The sequence below is a fragment of the Anolis carolinensis genome, chromosome 2, assembly GCF_035594765.1.
Source record: "Anolis carolinensis isolate JA03-04 chromosome 2, rAnoCar3.1.pri, whole genome shotgun sequence".
Lineage (NCBI taxonomy): Eukaryota > Metazoa > Chordata > Lepidosauria > Squamata > Dactyloidae > Anolis > Anolis carolinensis.
The window spans coordinates 242649318-242671677 of NC_085842.1; the positions used below are offsets into that span (position 1 = coordinate 242649318).

The 22360-nt window shown below is 38.8% G+C and overlaps 1 long non-coding RNA gene across 1 annotated transcript in view; it reads left to right on the forward strand.

The window, feature by feature from the left end:
- LOC134296607 (uncharacterized) overlaps positions 1-21606 on the forward strand; it is an 84285-nt gene extending 62679 nt beyond the window's left edge. The window contains exons 2-3 of the long non-coding RNA XR_010003403.1: positions 18793-18894; positions 21579-21606. This is a non-coding gene — a long non-coding RNA (uncharacterized LOC134296607). The remainder of the gene's footprint in view (positions 1-18792; positions 18895-21578) is intronic.
- The last annotated feature ends 754 nt before the right edge of the window (positions 21607-22360 follow it).

A 22360-nucleotide genomic window follows, 5' to 3' on the forward strand; every position in this document is an offset into this window, starting at 1 on the left:
GACTCATATAATCCAGTTTAAAGCAGATAACCTGGATTATATGGCAGCATAGATCCAGCCTGTGTCTACTCAGATTGTATTTATCAAACCCCTGAACTGGATTTGGGAGTTTGCCATGTGCAAAGATGTTTTCAATTTTTTGGAGAAGAAATAAACTCATTAATATTAACTACAAGTACATATTATCTGTCTTCATTGGTTCTTTTTACAATCATCCCCTATTCTCATTGTGTCCCAAATTATTGGATTAGACATTCCTGGGAATTATTATCTTTTTAAAAGTCTGTAATATTTTCTACAAACTTTTATTGAAACAACTGTCCAGATAATAATACAGGATTTAGCTTCTATATATATAAGTTCTGCCAGAGACATTTGAAAGGTATCAGTTCATAACCCCATGTACCAAAGTGAATCTATGGGGACTGAGAAAACAAGAAAGGCAAGCATTTTACCATCAATTTCTGATTCAAAGACAACACTACATGAAAGAAACATCCTGAGCTTAGAGGTCTGGGAGAGTGGAAGTCAATAACAATTTTCTAAACAATAAGCCATGCTGAATCCCTTGCTTTCTTCTTTAGTAGATTTTTCCTTTCTTCCTTTCTTAAGTTCTTCATGCCTCGTGTTTCCTCCATGCAGAACTAGAGCTAACCTTAAGGAGCTGCTTCCATATAAATATGCTTGCATTTTTTAAATACAAAAAATCCCTCCATAAAGTTTTGATTTATTTATCAATAGATCTTTATTTTGGCACAGTGGCTTTTTTAAGAAAACAACAACAGCAACAACAACTTTGTAATTTATATAGCCATTTGTTGAAGCTGTCAAAGCATTTTTAATTTTAATTACTGTGCATCATGCCTCTGGGTTTAAAACTGTCAGATAAATCTGAATCTTTGCATAAACATGTGGGGATCTAACATGTGTTATTGCTCAACAATTGCTGGTGGGCAGTTAGCAAATCCTTCTTTCTGCCTGTCTGTTTCTTAAACACGCGCACACTGGTGGCACAGGATGGCACTAGTACACTCGTTGGTTGATTAGTTGTCAAGCTGCACGCCATAATGCCCTTGATGCCTGCTGAAAATGGCTAGCTAGCATGATTGCAGAGCCTTTCAGATGTGCAGTTTATGTCAAATTGCAAAGTGCCTCAGCAGGATGTCCATCACACCCAAATGGTCTGAACAGTTGAATAATTTCACTATTTCTGATTCCCCCAGAACAGAAAGGAATATTATGCTTGGCACAATGGCAAAGCTGAATGAGTCATTATGATTACTATTCCACCGCACAGGGGTCCTCATATATTTGGGCCTTATGGTGGCATGGCCAGTATCTCAAATTTTCCAGAATGAAAAGAAATGTGGGTGGGTTTTGCTTCCCACACTTATGGAAATGTCTGTTCTTTTGGCCTGCTTCCTATCAGAGTGTGAATTATAATGCACATAAAGTAAAGTTGATACACATTAATAAAAGCAGTATAGAAGCAAAGTATTTCTGACTTCTTTCCACATTGTTCTAGAAAAGTATATGGGCAAGAATTATGTGACTGCAGCTGCTGGAAGATTTCCTTAACAAGTGAGCATTTCACAGGCAATGTACCCAATGTTTTCCTCTATTAGGATATGAATCAAGAATTGTATTCCATGCACTTGAAGAGAAGAAGACAAATGAGAGCCACCATTTGGCCAATAGGTAAGAGTCTGACAATTTGCCAATAAAGAGAACTTGTTACTGTATAAATAATGACTTCTTGTCCCTTCTTTTGAATTTTGGAACACCTGCATTGGCATATATGAAAAAAATTAAATATCTCTGTGATTGGACCCAAGTCTAAAAAAATTCATCTATGTTTCATATACACCTTACACACTTAGCCGAATGATAATTTTATACACCCAGTGGCACAGTGGATTAAATCACTGAGCTGCTGAACATGCTGACTGAAAGGTCAGCAGTTTGAATCTGGGGAGCGGGGTGAACTCCCGCTGTTAGGTCCAGCTTCTGCTGCAACCTAGCAATTCGAAAACCTGCAAATGTGAGTAGATCAATAGGTACCGCTCTGGTGGGAAAGTATCGGTGCTCCATGCAGTCATATCAGCTACATGACCTTGGAGGTGTCTATGGACAATGCCGAGTCTTCATCTTAGAAATGGAGATGAGCACCAACCCTCCAGAGTCAGACACAATTAGAATTAATGTCAGGGGAAAACCTTTACCTTTTTATTTTTATAATTTTGTGCATGAAACAAAGTTTGTGCATATTGAATAATCAGAAAGCAAAGGTATCATTATTTCAGCCACCCATGTGGAGGTTTCTGGATTTGGGAGTTTTCTGGATTTCAGAATTCCTGTAACAGAATGTCAAGATTGACATAATGTACACATATTCTTAATTATGATTATTTACCTATTTCCCTTTTATATATATTTGGTGAACTGTGTTTCAATCACTTCACATTTTTATAGTCCTTTTATTTATTGTGGACATTTTCCTCTGAGGATGCCATTTTACAGTTCTCTCAGCAGAACAATTTCAGCCCATGTGCTGCGTTTTTAATGTTACAATTTTCTTAGCTTGATTTTCCGCCTCAGGTGCTCACACTGAATGAACTTTACTGCCATCTGGAGATGCATTTCTGTTTGTCATTCTGCCTCTGAATTCACAGAGATCTCATTTAAGAGTTCTGCTTAAGAAACAAACAAGCATTTGATTGTATTTACTTTAATGCAGCACACATCCACAGAGCACTGGGACATTGTTGGCAATTAAAGCTAATATACCTTAAAATGGTCTCAGAGAGAGATAGAAAAGGGGAGGAGGAGAGTGAGAAAAAAAGGGGGGAGAGTCAAAGAAATGAGTGAGTTGCAAACTTATTCCAAGGAAGTTGATTTAACTGAGCAGAACATGGACATGGAAAGGGACATAATATTTGGAAACAGCGTGGAAAGAGTTTCACTCACAGTCCAACCCTTGTGACTCACAAAGAGCCCATACAGGAGAGAACCCATACAAATGTCAGCAGTGTTGGAAATGTTTTGGTCTAAAGTCAGACTTTTGAGACACCAGAAAGTCAACACTGTAAAGAAATGACTGAAATGGCAACAGTGCGCAGAATGTTTACAAACCGACTGGAAATCATATGGATGCTATGCCATATGATTTTATTATGCATTTATATACTGGTATGAAATAATATTGCCTTTTAAGGGGTTTTAATGTTCTTGACTTCATAAATATTTTAGTCATCTTTTAAATAATGTATCTTTTCTTTTTATACAATTTTCAATGTATATTGTTGTTAAATAGGTTGCAAGCAGCCTTGGGAGAAAGGTGAAAGAAATAAAACTAACTAAAAAACAAATACAGTGTTCCCTCACTTATCGCGGAGGTTACGTTTCAGGACCACCCGCAATAAGTGAAAATCCTCTAAGTAGGAACACTATATTTATTTTAATATTTATATATTATTTTAGTAGTTATACACTATTTTAAGTCTTTATCAACCAATCGTATGTTGATAAATCGCCTCCTTCTCCTCCCGTTGCTGCTTGGGCTCCTTTTCTCTCCTTTCAACTTCTCCTTCCTCCCTTCCTTAGGCCCTAAATTGTAAATTTTTATGATTTATAATATTCTTTTAGAGTTTATTGAAAAACCGCAAAACAGTGAATCCGCGAAAAGTGAACCACGAAGTAGTGAAGGAACACTGTATTGATAGGCCAGTGGGGACTATTTCCAACTGTCTTGATCTATTCATTCAGAAACACCTTCTATGTCTTCTGGGGCAAATTCTGCAAGAAACTATCTTTTACAACTACCAACATAAGAGAGAAAGAGAGAGGGGGAGATGTTACTTTTCCGGATGACAACTCTCAGGGGTAGGAATATTTAGTACATGTATTATGGCAAGTGCAACAGGGCTACTGCAATATGGATTTACAGTAGAAACCAGTAATTACTCAGAAAAATCTTTTATGATAAAGCAAAAACTTGTGTTATTGTCTCAGGAAGCCCATCTTGGAATAGGAATGAGATAGATAAAAGACCATAATCTACATTTGCTAGAATTATCCCTAAATTGTAGCTTTCTTCTAAGGGGGTAGAATAGCAATGTAATTGGGATTGGTCCCATGGTTTTTCCCTTCCAAGACAAAGGGAACTAAAAAAGACTGTGTCTCCATGAATAATAATAATAAAAACATACTTGCTCAGAAGCGGGCACTGACAGAATTTACAATGCTTCTGGTAGTCTGGTCCTTTTGGGGTTTTAGCCCTTAATACTGCTTGGCTCTGCATTGACCAAAGATGGGGGATAAAACAGAGTTTGCAGGAAACGCTGGTGTGTCCTTGGGATTTGCAGCCTCCTGGAATGCTAGGTTGGGCCTGTTTTGACCTGATTCACAGTCCATACGCACACTGCTACCTTCCTATGTGCTGATCAGCAAAACCCACCAATAGCCCCTAATCATGCCATGGTCCTGGCAATTACCTTGTTCGATGAGGTCAAGGCACTTCTGTACCACCTGTTGGCACAGAACTGACACCAGGGAGCAGGGTCATCCATCTCTTGTCCTCTCTTCCATTCCCTCTTCCTGGAAAGAAAGGTTTTTAATTTTTAGATTTCCCCCCTAAATTTTGTTAAAGCTTGCTAAAAATAATTTTGAAAAGATTGATATGGAATTACAGGAGGGCAGAGTTCCCTACCCAACAAGAAATTAGGCTGTGGAACACCATCATGCAGGCTTGCAGTAAGGAAGGGGCCCATCCTGGTCAGTGTTGGTCCCACGAATGTCATGGAATGGCAACTTTGTGTGATAATGTCCTTAGCATGTATTCTTATATGGTGGAGGGTTGGACTAGATGGCCCTTGCAGTCCCTGCCTATTACCATACATACTCGAGTATAAGCTGACCCGAATATAAGCTGAGGCACCTAATTTTACCACAAAAAACTGAGAAAACTTATTGACTCGAGTATAAGATGCGGGTGAAAAATGCAGCAGCTATGGTAAATTTCAAAAATAAAAATAGATACAAATAAAATGACATTAGTTAAGGCATCAGTAGATTAAATGTTTTTGAGTATTTACATAAAACTGTAATTCAAGGTACAGTTTCTGATTACCTATATAGTCGAGTATAAGCTGACCTGAATATAGGCCAGCCAGGACCCTCACTCGAGTATAAGCTGGCGTGGGGGCTTTTTCAACCCTAAAAAAGTTTTGAAAAACTCAGCTTATACTCAAGTATATACAGTAAGTGATTCTTTTATTTTATACATTGCTGCCTCTTGACTCTTGAGACAGCAAAATGGGTGTTATTAGAAACTCTCTGAATAAAAAAACTCGTACTTCTCTGCCTCTCTCTCTTGTTACTCTGTGCTTGCTTAGATCCCAGCAAAGTAGAGCATATCTGAAAGGGTCACGATACTGACAATGCCAGATTATAGCACACAATTACACATTTGATTCCAGAGCTGTGTGACCTGCGTGTTAATTATGCATTTTCCCCACACCCTTCCTGACCCAAATCTTGTCCGTTATTAGCCAGTGTGTGCAGACTGTGATATCAGGGACTTAATGTGTCTCACCATTAGTTTCCAGTTATTACATGTTCAAGGGTTATCAGGCTCGTCCCTTTAATTAGGCAATGAAGACACAAATGGCAATATCTTTTTCAAAGGCAACCTGCTGGGAACTCTATGAAGAGCCAACTACTGCTTTATAGTAATTGGGCAAGGTTATAAGACGCAGAGTTGTAGCAGAGATTTTAACTCCAAGTATAAGCATCCTTCTTTATCCAATTTAAAAGAAGGGAAACCATGTGTTATCTCAGCAGTTCTAAGATACTACACTGTAAAATAATAAAAAACATAAGCTAGTGTGCCAGCTAGAGCAGTGATTGTTAAGATATTGTTTCCCACTGGCTGTTTGCTAGTGGTCTCAATAGACTGCTTAATAAATATCATTTTTTAAAAAAAATCCGGGCCTGAAAACCAAAGCATATCTAAAATTCATATTTTAATAACATTTTTTCTTCAGTACCAGCATTATCATAGGCAATTTCAGGATATGGAAAGCACAAGCCCTGGGCCAGGATGTTGAGAAAGGTCCTTTCTAGTAGGCTGCATCAGCACCATATGATGAAAATAAGCCTTATGACTTCATTACACACAATAAAATCAGCATTTCTACATGTTTAAGAAATTGCAACTGATGGAGCTCATCACATGACACAAGCTCTTACCATGGGTTCCAGGTATTTCGCCGCTTCTAAAGTATGGGTTTTTCTGACGATTCCTCAGTTGATTGGAAATCGGTTTCTTTTTAAATTCCCCACATACAGATAGGCAAAATGGCCAATTTCCCCATGTGATGTTAATCCCTGTTGCCCACTTTTATTGTCCATTTGTAAATAAAATGATGACGCCATGTGGGGGAGGAGCCGAAATGCCAATTTCCCCACATTGCCAATGCAGAAGCTTGGGGAAAGATCTGCGTTAAATTAAAACCACTTCCCATTCATCCCAATGCAGAGGCTTAGGGAAAGATCAGGGTTAATTTTAAAATAACTTCTATAATCTGGGGTAATGTTTTTCTTTAAAGATAAATAATCAAAATTCTGGAGGGGCTATTGGAAAAAACAAATATCTGTGTGATGGTGATCAAACTGATAAATTCTAAAGAAAATGGAGAAAATGAGCAGGTGTCATGAGGGTAGGAAAATTATCTGTTAAATTTCCCAACCGAGTGTTGCAAAGCTTAAAGGAAAACCCACGATCCTAAAAACTTTATTTATCCCATGGGATGAAGTCCTTAGATGAAGACCTTGTTATTCTGTTTGACAATCTGACCGTGGTCAGAGCAGTGTTGATTTTCATCATAAGGAAAAAGAAGATCAACATTAGAGCATGAAAAAATATTCTTGTTGTCTCACTCCCATTCTTAACTATGAGTCGTTTGTAAGTCAGATGTTAGTAACTCGGGGACTGCCTATACATTAAAAATGAATTCACATATAAATGCAATTATAATTAATGTGGTATGAAAGTTGTAGGGATGGATTTTATTTGCTAGGAAAGAACATCAGAATTAGAATGGCATCTTGTTAATGCGTTAAGATAGCACAAATCCAACCTGTGAAACCACAACTCATAGTTTTGATCATTGCAGAGCTCAGAATTCTTTACCAACAATATAACAACCCCAATCCATCTTTTAAGCAATGCAGACTCCCCAGTATCACCGTATACATGGCCATTTCCATAACATAGGAGTGTGCGGTAGTGTGAAATCAGTGACTGCCTTGCAAGGGCATTCTTTTCATAGAACTCATATGAGTCCCTTGGATCTCCCAGTGGCCAACAGTGACATGGAAATGGTCAATTTTATTTATTTGTTTCCATCGTTTCTACCCCATCCTTCTCACCTGAGGGGACTCAGGGTGGCTTACAAAACTGGCAAAATTAATGCCAATACACCATAATTTTTTTGAGGTTACATTTGGTTTTATTTGTTGAAAGCAGCGGAATGTTCATTTCTTAAAGGTAAATGTCAGCATCAAATGTATGCAACCAATTCAAATATAAAAAAGAGTTTCTTCTGATTTTAAAAAAAATGCCACTGAAAGAAGACTTAGCAATTCAACCGATCTACAAATACTGTGTTTAGACTATCTAAGGCTTTTTCTATTTGTAGAGGTGCATTTTCAATAGTCTTACCTCTGCCTAGTTGAGGCAACTGTATCCTTTAAAAGGCAGATTTACATAGGCATGAGGGTTTGTGCTGGAAAGTGTTGCTTTAGAGATATAGATACTTGATGGCCCATGCAAAGTATGAGTTAAATATGAGAGTTGTTTCTCAATAATAACATCAGCATACAAAAGAAAATAGAAAAGAGGAATTAGTATATTTTTACCTATTTTGTGCACTTTTTCCATTAACATTTCCTTCTAAGCTGCACATTTTCTCCCATGGCTGGACTGCATAGGCATTCAGTCCTTGAGTAGTTGCCCAGAATGAACAGTGGGCTCTCAGCTCTGTGGAAGTTACCAACCCCATCGTAGAAGGACTGAAACATGTCCCCATGGGAAATATCCCTTTTCCACAGTTGTGATATTCCAGAGCTTAGACAATGCACTTTTGGCTCTGTCATTCCAAGAATTCTCCAGCTTGCACGTCCATGATGCCGAGAAGATTCTGGGGTCTAGATTACAAAAAAATAATTTTTCTAAGCTCTGTGATACTGTACATGTAAGTGCTGCAAAATTCAGAAAGCTGCATCCAAACTCTAAATGGGTTTCATGGAGATAGCAATGGTCTATTATTTTCATTTCATTACAACCTGGGCTATTTTCATCAAGCTGTGACGAGTGTGGGCATATTATTTGAATAGGTTTTTCTTCAAATGCAACACTAGCTCTCAACACCTGTTTACATTTTCATAGCGACTCAGATGTGAAGGAAATGCTATTCAAAACCAAAAGAGACAGGAATATTGTTCTATCAAACTACATTGTTTCTGTTACCAAAGGTGCTTTTCACCTTTCACCTCATATAAACACTATTATCTCTTACTGCCCAAGTCTCCATAAGCTTTACCCTATATTCAAAGTGATCCCAGGACAATTTGTTTCCCAAGACAAATGCACGACCCCATTCTAGATAACAAAACCAAGAAATGTAATGTTTATTTAACACCAATAATGAGACAATGTCCTCCCTTACAAATATTATTTAGAGTGTACAGAGTTAACCATTGTCCCAAAGAAGGAAGGTTCCAGAGGATCACAGAAATATTGTATATACATGTACAGTGTTCCCTCACTACTTTGCGGTTCACTTTTTGCGGATTCACTGTTTCGCGGTTTTTCAATAAACTCTAAAAGAATATTATAAATCATAAAAAATTACAATTTACAGCCTATGGAAGGGAGGATGGGGAAGCCAAAGGGAGAGAAAAGGAGCCCAAGCAGCAATGGGAGGAGAAGGAGGCAATTTATCAACACACAATTGGTTGATAAAGACTTAAAATAGTGTATAACTACTAAAATAATGTATAAATATTAAATATAGTGTTCCTTCTTCGTGGATTTTCACTTATTGCGGGTGGTTCTGGAACCTAACTCCAGCGATAAGTGAGGAAACACTGTATAAGTCTACACACTTGAGTAAAAAAAAACCAAGTAAAAGAAACAGTTGACTTATCCACAGGTCAATGTACTCTCTCCACCATGATGCTACTTTCAGCTTTTTTTCGAATGCGCGGATGGGAAAATAGTAGTGATAGTCAGGAACCCACGGTGGCGCAGTGGGTTAAACCCTTGTACTGGCAGATATGATGACTTGAAGGTTGGGTTGCTGACCTGAAGGTTGCTGGTTCAAATCCAACCCAGGGAGAGCACGGATGAGCTCCCTCTATTAGCTCCAGCTCCATGCGGGGACATAAGGGAAGCCTCCCACAAGGATGGTAGACATCATGACATCTGGGCATCCCCTGGGCAACGTTCTTGCAGACGGCCAATTCTCACACACCAGAAATGACTTGCAGTTCCTCAAGTTGCTCCTGACATGAAAAAAGGAGCAGCTGGCTCCCGAGACTGCACTCATTCTTTCCCGTCTCCACCAAATGACTTTCAACTTATCCAAAAGTCATATCAAAATCCACAATTTTGGCCATAAAATATGCTCTTGACTTATACATGGTGTATATACATGAGTATATATGGTAGTTAAGGGGATACTGTTTCAGTCCATCCGTCACCATTCACTTCCTGGTGTATTTTACTTCATTGCCTACTACCTCACCAGATAGGATGATTTTAGTGCCCTAGGATGCTTTCACCCCATCTGAGGGCTGGAGACTGATGCCGGACATCTCACGATGCTGTGTGACATTTGGTGGAGGCTCCATTCACAACCGGGTTGGAAGCAGGTTTCCTGTGTTGTGCTGGCTCCAATGGAGCCTGCATGGGGCCAAAATGCCTCCAGGAGTGACACTTTCTCCATGTGATGGAGAAAGCATCGGAGAGAGGGAGCTACACATGTGTGACAGATTTTCCCTCTTTCCTCGTGGAAGCCTGGTGAAGTGGGATGCTTCATCTGGGCTTTCCGATGAGAGCCCTAGTAATTGGGCCGTATCCCAGAAATGCATTCCTGGTAACGTTAACCTATGCTCTTTGTAGAAAATACTCAACAAGTTCAATGAAAAGTAAGTTTTGTGGTTCAGGCCTCTATGTACTTGCCATTCCTTTTGATCAAGGCCAGTCTTCTCTAACTGCCAGTTTAAGATTAAGTTGCTGCCTCATTTTAAAAATGAGGCATCAGTATTTCTGCAAGGCCATGAGTAAGGACAAAAGGAAGGTCTCTGATTTGACAGACTGTGATCTTTGTTTCTGAGCTGTAATTTTCCACCACACAAATGCATGCTGTCCATGTTAAATCTCTCCATACTTCTTCTAGATGCTATGTTAAAATATTAAACTGTCCCTAAAGCAGGCAGGAAAGTGGAATAAGTGAAAAGAAACCCTAAGCATTAACAATATGACATTTAAAAGCTTTTAATTCTGTTTTTCTTATTGTAAAACCACCAAAGGAAGCAGCTAGAAAAATTAACTTTTGCAATCATTGTTCTTTCTGTATTACCTCATGTCTTTTTCTATTGATGCATATACGTTTCAAATTAAGAAATTTGTTCTTTCTGCTTGAGTTATTCTGAAAGAATTACTTGAGATGTTAAGAGAATATATTTTCATTCAATTTATGGAGAGATGTTTGTGTCAAGGCTGAACAGGATAGAGTGAAACATTCTCTTCTGCAAAAAAGCCAGTAATGTGCTCCACACTCCAAGAAGAGAGTGTGGGAGAAGGCACAATTTTCTCTTCCTCAGTATTTGAACATTCCTGACTGAGGGTCAAAAAGAGGAAAATTTGGTCATATAGTTATCACATTTTTTTCTGGAAGAGTTTCTCTATCAGATACTGATCATAGTACATAATTTTCCTCACCTATGTATTCGCACTGTGGCGCAGCTGGTTAGTAGCCAGCTGCAAAAAATCACTCCTGACCGAGAGGTCATGAGTTCGAACCAGCCCGGGTCGGATTGAGTGCCCGACCAATAAAAAAATAGCCTAGCTCACCGTTGACCTAAGCAACCCAAAAGATGGTTGCATCTATCAAGTAGGAAATTTAGGTACTGCTTATTAGTTAAATTAGCGGGGAGACTAATTTAACTAATTTACAACACCATTAAAAGCATCCAGCAGTGTGAGGAAGAATGAGGAAGTATTCCATCAAGGACTTGGTGTCACAGTGGACGATGAAGCAGCAACTCCCCCTGTGGTCAGAATCGAGCATACCCTCAGGAAGCCGGAAGCTGGAAAATGTTAAATTGCCTTTGTGTCTTTGTCTCTATCTCTCTGTGTCTGTATGTCATATGTCTAATGGCACTGAATGTTTACCATGTATATGTACATTGTGATCCGCCCTGAGTCCCCTTCGGGATGAGAAGAGAGGAATATAAATACTGTAAATAAATATATAAATAAAATACTTACAATTGTAATTTGTTGTTGGAAGGTAAGTTTGTAAAACAGATTTCTGAGGAACCTAGTTGTGGGAGGAAAAACAAGTTAAGAGAAGGAAAATGAATTCACTATGACCCAGAAATGCTTGAAAAGAGACATTACGGGATATGACCAGGGAAATTTTTGCAAAGTATGGAATCTCACTTGGACATTCTGCTGTGAGCTGCTTTTGGAGTATGTGTCTATATTTTACTCCATCACTTCTTGGGCACGTCCCAGATTAGGAATGGAAAAAATATTTGGAATTTTTCTCTAGAGTGAAAAGGGATTTTCCTAACCCTAGGAAACTTCTTTAGGAAGACTTATGAAGCAGAAAGATTTTAAAAATGATTTTCCCTCTGTACTTGCACATCTTGATATGTTCTGGGGAATTATGCTGTGCATAATTTCAAGTGATTTTCCTGTCTAAAACCCATGCATTTTGCACAGAAACTAGTGCCTAGTGGTCTATTCAATATTTCATAGAATCACAGAACTTTAGAGTTTAAAAGGACCACATTCCAAACCCGTACATACATCTATTCCAAACCCGTACATACATAGTTAAACCACTCCTTAAAGATCTCATAATTTTTGAGATTCACATTTATGGCCATTAATGACTAAATGTGATACAAAAAGCTTATCTTTTTAAGCCAGGCATCTCCTCAGCCAAAGGGTTTCTGCAGGAAAGGTGCTGGGAAATAACAACTGTTTTCACTTTCCAGGTCACTGGCCACATTGAGACATACTGCTGTAGCAGCACCTCAAAAGGCATTTTCAGTGCCCACTTCAATGTGTCCTGAAAGCAGGAGAGCATAGCAGCCATCATTTCACAGCACCTTAGAAATACCTCAGATGGGTGCTTAAGAGGGATCATATCAGCAAAAGTAGCAGAAGTATGTGTGATGGCACAGGTCATCAGCCAGTGCAGTTTGACAAAAAATACTGTTTTCCTGGAAAGAAAACAAATTTTCAGAACAATTTTCCCCCCAAGAAAAACATATGTATGCTCCATGATATTTTTTCCACAGAACACTTCACAGTAGGCAAATAATATAGGGAAAATGCTATGTAAAAACATTTGTTTTATGATGAAGTGATGAAAAAACTGTGGAAATTATTTATCTTTCCATGCAAGGACAAAACAAAAAAGTTTTATATGAAGACTGTTTACTTCTAATATTTGATCAATGCACCCTATTGTTTCTAATGAGTATAATCTAATATATCTCTATGCAGCCATCTATCTAGACATCCATCATTTTATTAAGGTATATTTTAAGTTATTTATTTAAACTATATATATTAACAGTATCTTCATCCACAACAAAATCTTACCTAACCATTTGTAAGGGAGAGATTTTGATCCCTAAAACCAGTATTGGTTTGATAGGCTCAGTATATAAAACAACTGGTCTCATCAAGTTGCCACCACCTGAAATAATTGGGCCCAAAAGATACCAGGCTTCCGTTTAAATTCAGTAAGCTAGAGGAAGCTTTTACCAGGCTGAAAACATGAGACAATTTGCATTTGTTGTAAACTGCTACCAATTCTATTCCTTTTCAAGGAGTGGGAAACCATTAGCTGGGAGAGTCACCAAGGAAAAAATAATAATAGTATGCCTTGGAAACCTGGGAATCTGGGATCATTCACACAACAAAATTATAGCACCATGATTCCATTCTGAATGCTATAATTCCATCCAATGGAGTCTTGGGGCTTGAAGTTTAATGAGGGAATATGGTGCTATGGCTGAGATTTGAAAATGCCCTTCTCTAAACTGCAAATCTCAGGATTTCATTGGACAGAACCATAGCAATTAAAATGGAATTATAGTGCTATAATTCTATAGTATTAATGGGCCCCAAGACTCACAAGGCCACATTTTAGAAATGGTAAGAAAATAGAGCTCCCTGTAGCAAGGTAAAAAGGTAAAGGTTTTCCTCTGACATTAAGTCTAGTTGTGTCCGACTCTGGGGTTGGTGCTCATCTCCATTTCTAAGCCAAAGAGCCGGCGTTGACTGCATGGAGGGCCATTATCTTCCTGCCAAAAGAGTACCTATCTACTCACATTTGCATGTTTTCGAACTGCTAGGTTGGCAGAAGCTGGGGCTAACAGCGAGAGCTCACCCCGCTCCCCGGATTCAAACCGCCAACCTTTAGGTCAGCAATTTCAGCAGCTCAGCGGTTTAACTCACAGCGCCACCAGGGTCTCCTGTAGCAAACTGCTCTATAATATAAGTCCACGGCAATGTAGATGCTGGACATTGATTTGGGGAGCCATAGAAGTCAAGGAGTAGTGATAGCTCACATTTTGACCTGACAATGACAGATCTTTTATGAAATGGAGTAGATTTCATAGTTGTACAAAACATTTCATATAATGATAGCTGCTTCCCTACAACCAGAGTGAAAGAGCATCTCTTCAGGACCTGAGCGTTCTGGGAAGTTGGTTAGTGCCACTGCCAGTGGATAATTTATATCTGGTACAAGAGCTTGTTCTTACACAGGTGATGTGATATATTGGCACAGTAAAGGCTTATTAAAGACTAAGCCATACTAATAAAATGCAAAGGTTGTCATTTAAAATGAAAACCCTGCTGATTTAAAGGTGTTGGGCAAATATTGGATCATCTTACATGCTCTTAATAAATCAAAGCAAGGGAGGTGCAGGATGTCTGATGGTGTAAAACTCAAAGGCAGTTCAGGGCTAGAAAGAGCCCCAGATTTGCTGCACTCTTGCACATTTTAAGGCTTTCAAAGAATGGCAATATTTTCCTTCTCATACTGAGAAGAAGAAACAGTCAATGAGAAATGAGAGCTTTATGTTGAATCAGACTAATGGCCCATCTGCCTCAGTACTGATAGAGCTTGGAAGAGTTACTTTTTTAAAACCTCAGCTCCCAGAACTACACAGTTTCAGGCAGAGGAATTCTTCATTTTGACCTCAGGATATGAAGAGATCAAAACTAGTCTTTTGCATGTAAAACATATGCTGTACTACTGAGCTACAGCCCTTCCCTAAAGATATACTTAACACCATTCAAACTCTCTTTCTCTGAACCTGTATGAATTGGTTATAAGCAGACTGCAGAATCCCAAAGTGTAGCATTTCACTGTAAAAATCAATCAGTATTGACAAAGATGTCAGTCAGGTTCATCTCTCCATCCCCATGCTGCCTTATCATCTTTTATTTGCACAGTACAGTAGAGTCTCACTTATCCAACATAAACAGGCCGGCAGAATGTTGGATAAGCGAATATGTTGGATACTAAGGAGGCATTAAGGAAAAGCCTATTAAACATCAAATTAGGTTATGATTTTACAAATTAAGCACCAAAACATCAGGTTATACAACACATTTGGCAGAAAAAGTAGTTCAATACTCAGTAATGGTATGTAGTAATTACTGTATTTACAAATTTAGCACCAAAATATCACGATGTATTGAGAACATTGACTACAAAAATGCGTTGGATAATTCAGAACGTTGGATAAGCGAGTGTTGGATAAGTGAGACTCTATACATATACTGATGTAAAACAACTAAGTCAAGCTACAATCTGCACCTTGCTGGGAAATAAGATTACTCAGATGGCAATTCTTGTGTTACAACCTTATGTTGGATTATATAGTCTGAGTATTGCAAATGGTTTGTGTATAAGGAAAGAGGATTCTGCGTAAAAATGTTATATTATTAAAAACTAGCCAAGGCATGTTTAGCAAGTATGAGGCTTTCCCAATGAATGCTCCCAGATTTTGAAACTCCCCTCTTAGGGAAGCCAAGATATCTCCTTCCTTGCTCTCCTTCCACCAGTAAGTAAAAATGTTTCTGTTCCAACAGGCTTCTGCTCGAACAGGTATTCAAGGATGGGTTGCAGTGGGCTATTCAATGTGCTGTCTTGGTGATTTTTATCTCCCAGTAGAATTTTTAAAATTCTGTGAATTTTTAAACTGCATTTTAAAAACAATGCATCTATGTTTTATGAAGGTTAGCTCTGCATCTCATAGTGCCAGAGTGCAGTCTGTTCAGCGCCTTCCAAGTTGCCCAATCTTCTGTGTGCCAAGGGGGGAGGGGGGGAGTTTCTCATCTGGTACCAGCCAATGATTAAGGTTCTGGGTTTTAATCTGCCACTTTTGAACTCTCTCTTGCTGAGGTATTCCTGCAAGTATCTCTGTAGATCTTAGGAAGCTATTTTGCGATTTAAGGCTTTGGCTTTCTAGCTGATAACCGAACAGAAGATGGGCCAGAGATGTCAATGCCTTGGTCCTTTCACTGCTGGCTGCTATTTCCTGATGGATGTCAGATGGTGCAATACCGGCTAAACAGTATAATTTCCCCAATGATGTAGGGCATAGACATCCTGTGATAATGTGGCATGTCTCATTAAGAGTCAAATCCACAGTTTTAATGTGGTGAGATGTATTCCACACTGGACATGCGTATACAGCAGCAGAGTAGCAAAGCACAAGGGCAGATGTCTTCACTGAGATCCCCAGGTTGTACCAGTCAGCTTTCATATGAAAGCACCCACTTTTTGCTTGATATTCAGGCAGTACTTCTTATAAGTCAGAGCAAAGTCCATAGTAACTTCCAGGTATTTTGGTGTGTTGCAGTGCTTCAGGGGGTTCCTTCCCGTGTCATCCTCAGAGCTCGAGATGCTTGTCTGTTCTTAAGATGAAAAGCATACATCTGCATTTTAGATGGATTAGGAATCAACTGGTTTTCCCTGTAATAGGCAGTAAGTGCACCTAAAGTTTCGGAGAGCTTCTGTTCAACCATTTCAAAGCTTCTTGCTTGAGCGATGATAGCACGATCGTCAGCATAGATGAAACTCTCTGTACTTTCTGGCAGTGGCTGATAATTTGTGTAAATGTTAAATATTGATAGAGCAAGCACACTCCCCTGAGGCAGGCTGTTCTTCTGTTTTCGCCATCTGCTTCTCTGACCCTGGAACTCAACAAAAAAGCTCCTGTTTTGTAGAAGATTTCCTATGAAACGGGTGAGGTGGTAATCCTTTGTGATATTATACATTTTTCTCAGGAGGAGGCAATTATTTACAGTATCATAAGCTGCTGACAGGTCTATGAAGGCAGCTCCTGTCTTTCAAAACAATCTTCTATGTGATGACTCAGGTTCAGCACTTCTGGTGTGCAGCTTTTCCTTTTCCTGAAACCAACTTGCTGTGGGATCATAAATGCATCTAATTTTTCCATAATTCTGTGCTGTATAAATCTCTCCAGAGCTTTATAAAGATGGCACAACGAGGAGATTGGTCTATAGCATTTTGGGCCAGAAGCGACTTACAGCATACTATTGAAATGGATGGAATATATAAAAAGATTCCACCTAAATATGAGGAAGAACTTCCTGGTGGTAAAGTTTTTCCATAGTGGAATACATTGCCTTGGAGTTGGTGAAGTCTCATTTTCTGGAGAATTTTCAACATTGACTGGAGGGCCATCTGTTGAGATTGCTTTATTTCTTGCATGACTCAGCATTGGTCTGAACAGCCCTTGTGGTCTCTTCCAACTCTATGATGCTATGATTTGTAAATCTATACAGTTTTACTGGCAAATACTATATTCAATGGAGCCATATTAAATGCAGCCCTTGGACACTGGGATGGTATCCTGGGACTATTTCTCAAACAGATCAGAAAACAACCCCCTCCAAGATTTGAAGGCAGAGCCTCTTGAATCCCTCTTTCTGTGTCCATGGTAAGATCCAATAGCTAATTGGTCATGTTATTATTTAGGTCAGTTTATTTGTTATAATTTAGTTTTTGATTAATTCTTTTATTGGGATTTGGGGAATTGATTACACTGTTGTTTTGTATTTTGTTGTGTATCTCAGCATTGAATGCATGCCATTTTTGTTGTAAACCACTCTGAGTCCTGTCTGGGAGAGAGGGAGGTATCTAAATAAAGTTTTATATTATTATTATCATCATCATCATCATCATCATCATCATCATCATCATCATCATTGTATGGCGCAGAAAACAAGATAGACATGATGGATTTCTTATCACAAAATCACAAGTCGAACACTACCCAAGTGTTTAGGACTATATGATGTATTTTCGGATGATGCGCGCAGATCCCAGTAGGGTGGCCTTTTGCAGTTGGCAGATCGTAATTTTGTCAATGTCTATTGTTTCCAAATGCCAGCTGAGATCTTTTGGCACGGCACCCAATGTGCCTATCACCACCGGGACCACCTGTACTGATTTCTGCCAGAGTCTTTGAAGTTCAATCTTGAGGTTCCTGATAGCGGCTGAGTTTTTCCTGTTGTTGTTGTTGTTGTTGTTGTTGTTGTTGTTGTTGTTATTATTATTATTATTAAATCCATACACACCCAGAGCTCTGAAGTTGAGGGAGGAAGAAGAAGGTTGAATAGCAGAGCATAGTGTAAATGGAACAGAGAACATTTTCTAAAGCCAACTGGTTTTTAACCAAATTCTTTACAAGGATGGAAAATTTAGACACGGCTTGAATTCACACCCTCCCATTGTTCTGAATGGGAGAGTTTGAAACAAAGAATCCAGGAGGAAAGGCAGCGGACATCCAGATACTCTCATATTTGAACATATTGAAACCATCCAAACAATTTTCTGAATCCTAGCATCATTGCCTGTAGTTGCATTGTGGGTCTTGCTACATAATCCTTTTATTTACAGGCTAACTAGGGTGTTTATAGCACATCGGCCCCACATTTTCTCTCCAGAAATCACACAACAATTTGAGAAGTCTGCATGTACTTTGCCAGCAAATCCCTATATTTTCTGTTTGGAAGAATTTCGGCTCGCACCCCAACTGCTATGTATTCATGCCATTGTAACTGCAGGGTAGAGGTTGCATTACACAAATGTCAGAAGTAGCTACTGGGGCTAATTTGTCATTAGTAACCATGTCTTTCTCACATCATAAAAATGCGATGGCACTACAATATGCCAATGCAAAACCCAGATGTTGTTGTTTGAATGTGATAACACCAGGCAGATGCAAGGCAGATATGTAATGCAGTGCATGTCGCAGATGCACTGATATGCAATAAAACCAAATGCAAACAAACCTTACTGAAAGGGTGCTAAAATAATGATGGGTTGGTTCATTGCCACAGGGCTTCAGAATTTATCAGGCAATAAAAAAATATTTATAGCTGTGTGTCCTCACAAGCAGGCCATTAGCACTAATCATTTGCCTTCCATATTACAGGAAGCCTTGATGGAAACAGTGTAAAACTGCCTTCTTTTCTTTTTACTTCAAAGCCAACATAACAAATCACCAGCAACAGTGCCATGGCCACAGACTGTATAGGTACGTATCCACAAACAGTATCAGTGTGTTTACATTTTTGTTTCTCTTTATGTTTGTAAAGCTTTCTTCATGCTTTATCTATATATAGCACAATGGCATCATGAGCAAACTTCCATTATAACAGGCTTTTCTAGATCATCCTACTGTGGGCTCCATGATGTTGTTTATGTTTAAGCACATACAATTGATAAAGTCATATACTCCTTATAATGCATTGAAAAAAATCTGTTTAATTATTAATAATCTGTTTAATTATTACTGGTTATAACATAGAAGAGGTAACTAGTTGTTGTATTTTCTTTTGAAAAGAACCATTGGTTTGATAAGGGAACGAAATAAAATGTGAACATATACTGTCAGCATGCTTCAAAAAAACTGCCAGCAAAGTAACTTTCTCCCCATAATCCATTTTTGAAAACCTCAGTTTCATTCCACCTTTTTTGCACCTAAAAGTAAATGTGTAACATGATTCCTGGAGCTCATACTGTTTGAAAAAATGATGTGTGAAGACCTAACAATGGCTAGTATCTGTTAATAGAATCATCTTCCATTCATTTGCGAAAAGGCATCTTTATTTGTGCCAATCCTCACATCAGTGTGTTTCCGGAACCCTTTCTCACACCTCTTGAGGCAAAGAGGTTAATGTAAAAATGCATTGTCATGCACAAGAGGTTGACGTCTGTAGCCTCTTACTGGCTTTCTGAAACTATTAGAAATATGGGAAAGTGGAAAAATCCTGATGATTTCTCCCATTCAGCAGTGAATATAAGGGGCAGAGGAGTGGGGATATTTTACATGCCTGATTTAAACTGGGAAATTTTGGATCTCAAATCCCTTCTCAGACAACAAACTCACCTTATGCCAGCCACTGTCTTTTACTTGAGAAGACACCATCGTTGTGTTAACCATACCACTGGATGTGCACCTCATTGTGTGAAGATCGGGTGTCCACTGATCCCCACACATAAAAAAAACCTCACACATAGGCCTCTTCCAAGAAAAAAAAACTTTCACTTGAGCTTTCTCTATAGAAGATGCCCTGAGCCTCTGAACCCACGGCTGAAAGCAAGTCTCTCTAGTTAGGAAGATATAGTGGGCCTTTGGTATCTGCTAGGATTTGGTTCTAGGAACAACTCCCTCTGTGGATACCAAAATCTGTGTTTGCACAAGTCCCATTACACTTAGCTCTTCATATTTGCTGGGGTTAGGGGCACAAAACCCTAGTGAAAGTAATATACTGTTAGGGATTCCTCTTCTTCAGAAGAGGAAGGGGAGCAGGAAAGTGTTCATGAATCAGAAGGGCAGTTGGAATCTGAGGAGGAGATTTTGCAAGTACCCACATTTCAGGAAAGGCAAAAGGAAACAGAGCAGAGACGTCGTTCAGCTAGAATAGCTGCCAGAAATGCAGCTGAGTAATTAGGAACTGCCCTAGCAGCTGTGAGGGGATTCAGGGCTATAAAGCCGAATTAGGTGCAGCCAGCTCTTGCTGGTAACAAACTGACTCTTCGCTCCCCTTGTGCCTGCTTCAAGTCTGCATCTGGGAACCTTCTCCTAAGGATTTATTGCTGTTTCTTTGTCTGAAGTAAGCCTGTTATTTGATTTGGGAATTTATCAGAGACTAAGAACTGTGCTTGCCCTAACACTTCCTTGCTTCCTTTTGCATTATTCCACTGAGTGTGCTGTACCTTATATTTTCCTAGCTTGCATGTTCTTCTTCGTTAGTACTTTTTGCCATTTTGACCACACACTAATGTTGTTTGATCATACATGTTCCATATGTTAAATGCTGCTGGGAAATATGCATCCATGATGTATTTCCCTTTGATCTCAGCACTGTAACAGGCACATGAGGTGAGAACATAAAAGAGTGGTTTTCTTGGAAGCTTCTCCTACGTTATGTGGGGGTATATCATCTTTTGATGAAATTCAATGTTTTTAATGTTTTGAACTTTTAAAAAACTCTTATATTTGTAATTTACACTTTTGAATCTTTTTAATCTGCATTGTTTTAAAATATATTTTTAGCTATACATAACAGCCCCCTTGGTGGCTAAACCACTGAGCTAATGAACATGCTGACTAAAAGGTCAGCAATTCAAATCCGGGGAGCAAGGTGAGCTCCTACTGTTAGCCCCAGCTTCTGCCAACCTAGCAGTTCAAAAACATGCAAATGTGAGTAGATCAATAGGTATCGCTTCTGCGGGAAGGTAACAGCACTCCATGCAGTCATGCTGGCCACGTGACATAGGAGATGTCTACGGACAACGCTGGCTCTTCAGCTTAGAAATGGAGATGAGCATCAACTCGCAGAATCAGAGATGACTAGAATTAATGTCAAGAGAAACCTTGACCTTTACCTTATACGTAATAGAAATGAATTAGATAGATAGATAGATAGATAGATAGATAGATAGATAGATAGATAGATAGATAGATCTCTTTTTTCTATTGGTAGGTTTTTGGCTACTTTTTAAACAGGATTTTAAGCACTTGTTGGTTGTGGTAGATGATTCCTTTAATGGGTACTGGTGTACTTTTATTCACATTACTGGTTTAAAAATAGATAGCATTTTAATTGGGTTATTTAAATGCTTTATTTTTTCCACAATATTTTGCTTTAATCTTTGCTGTAAGCCACTTTAGATCCCAGATTGATCGGTTTTATATCTTGCTTTTCATTCCAGAAATACCTGAAGTGATTCCAGCTTTTGGGACTTGACTGCAGTCAGAAACAGGTTGTATTGCCGGTTGTCTTATGTTGGAAGCTGCCATTTCTCTTCCTGGTGGACACAGCAGCCCTGCCTTGTAAATGCAAAGCTCTTTTTCTTCTGGCACTGACTGGCCAAGGAGGTTATACATCGAAATCATGACTGCCTTATGAATAATGCCTGCTGTGGAAGTGCATGATAATAAATGACATAGAGTTGCAAAATCTGCATTAAGGTGCATCTGAGACATAGAAGAATGTGTGTGTCCCCCCCCCCACACACACACAAAATAGTCCAAAAACATAACTGCTCTGTAGTGAATGGTTTCTGTAGATATCTTCAGCATGTTTTCCTTATTTATGCACCATGTTTGATGTGAAAAGTACCTTAGAGTCTGTAAAGATGGGCATTATATGCTCCTGTCAAGTTCAGTTCTCCTAAACAGATTTTGTAGAATTTTGTAGTCTTTCCAAAACAACAGCAATAACCCTTACCCGTGCAACAGCAGGCAGCAGTGGATCAAAAGGATCTATGTGTGGAAAACAATGACTCTTTAAAGTATTTGTTTTGTTCAGCTTTTATCGTGTTCCTTTTGAGTATTATATGAAATACAGGAAAGCTTTGAAAAGTTACATTTTGAAATATAGCTCCAAATACCTGAAGTTAATGAGGCCACTATCCCGGCTGCCTGAAAGTCTCTGAGAGCTGTAATCCAACAAGTATATTTTCCAATTGCTAGAAACAGTCCATTATAATTC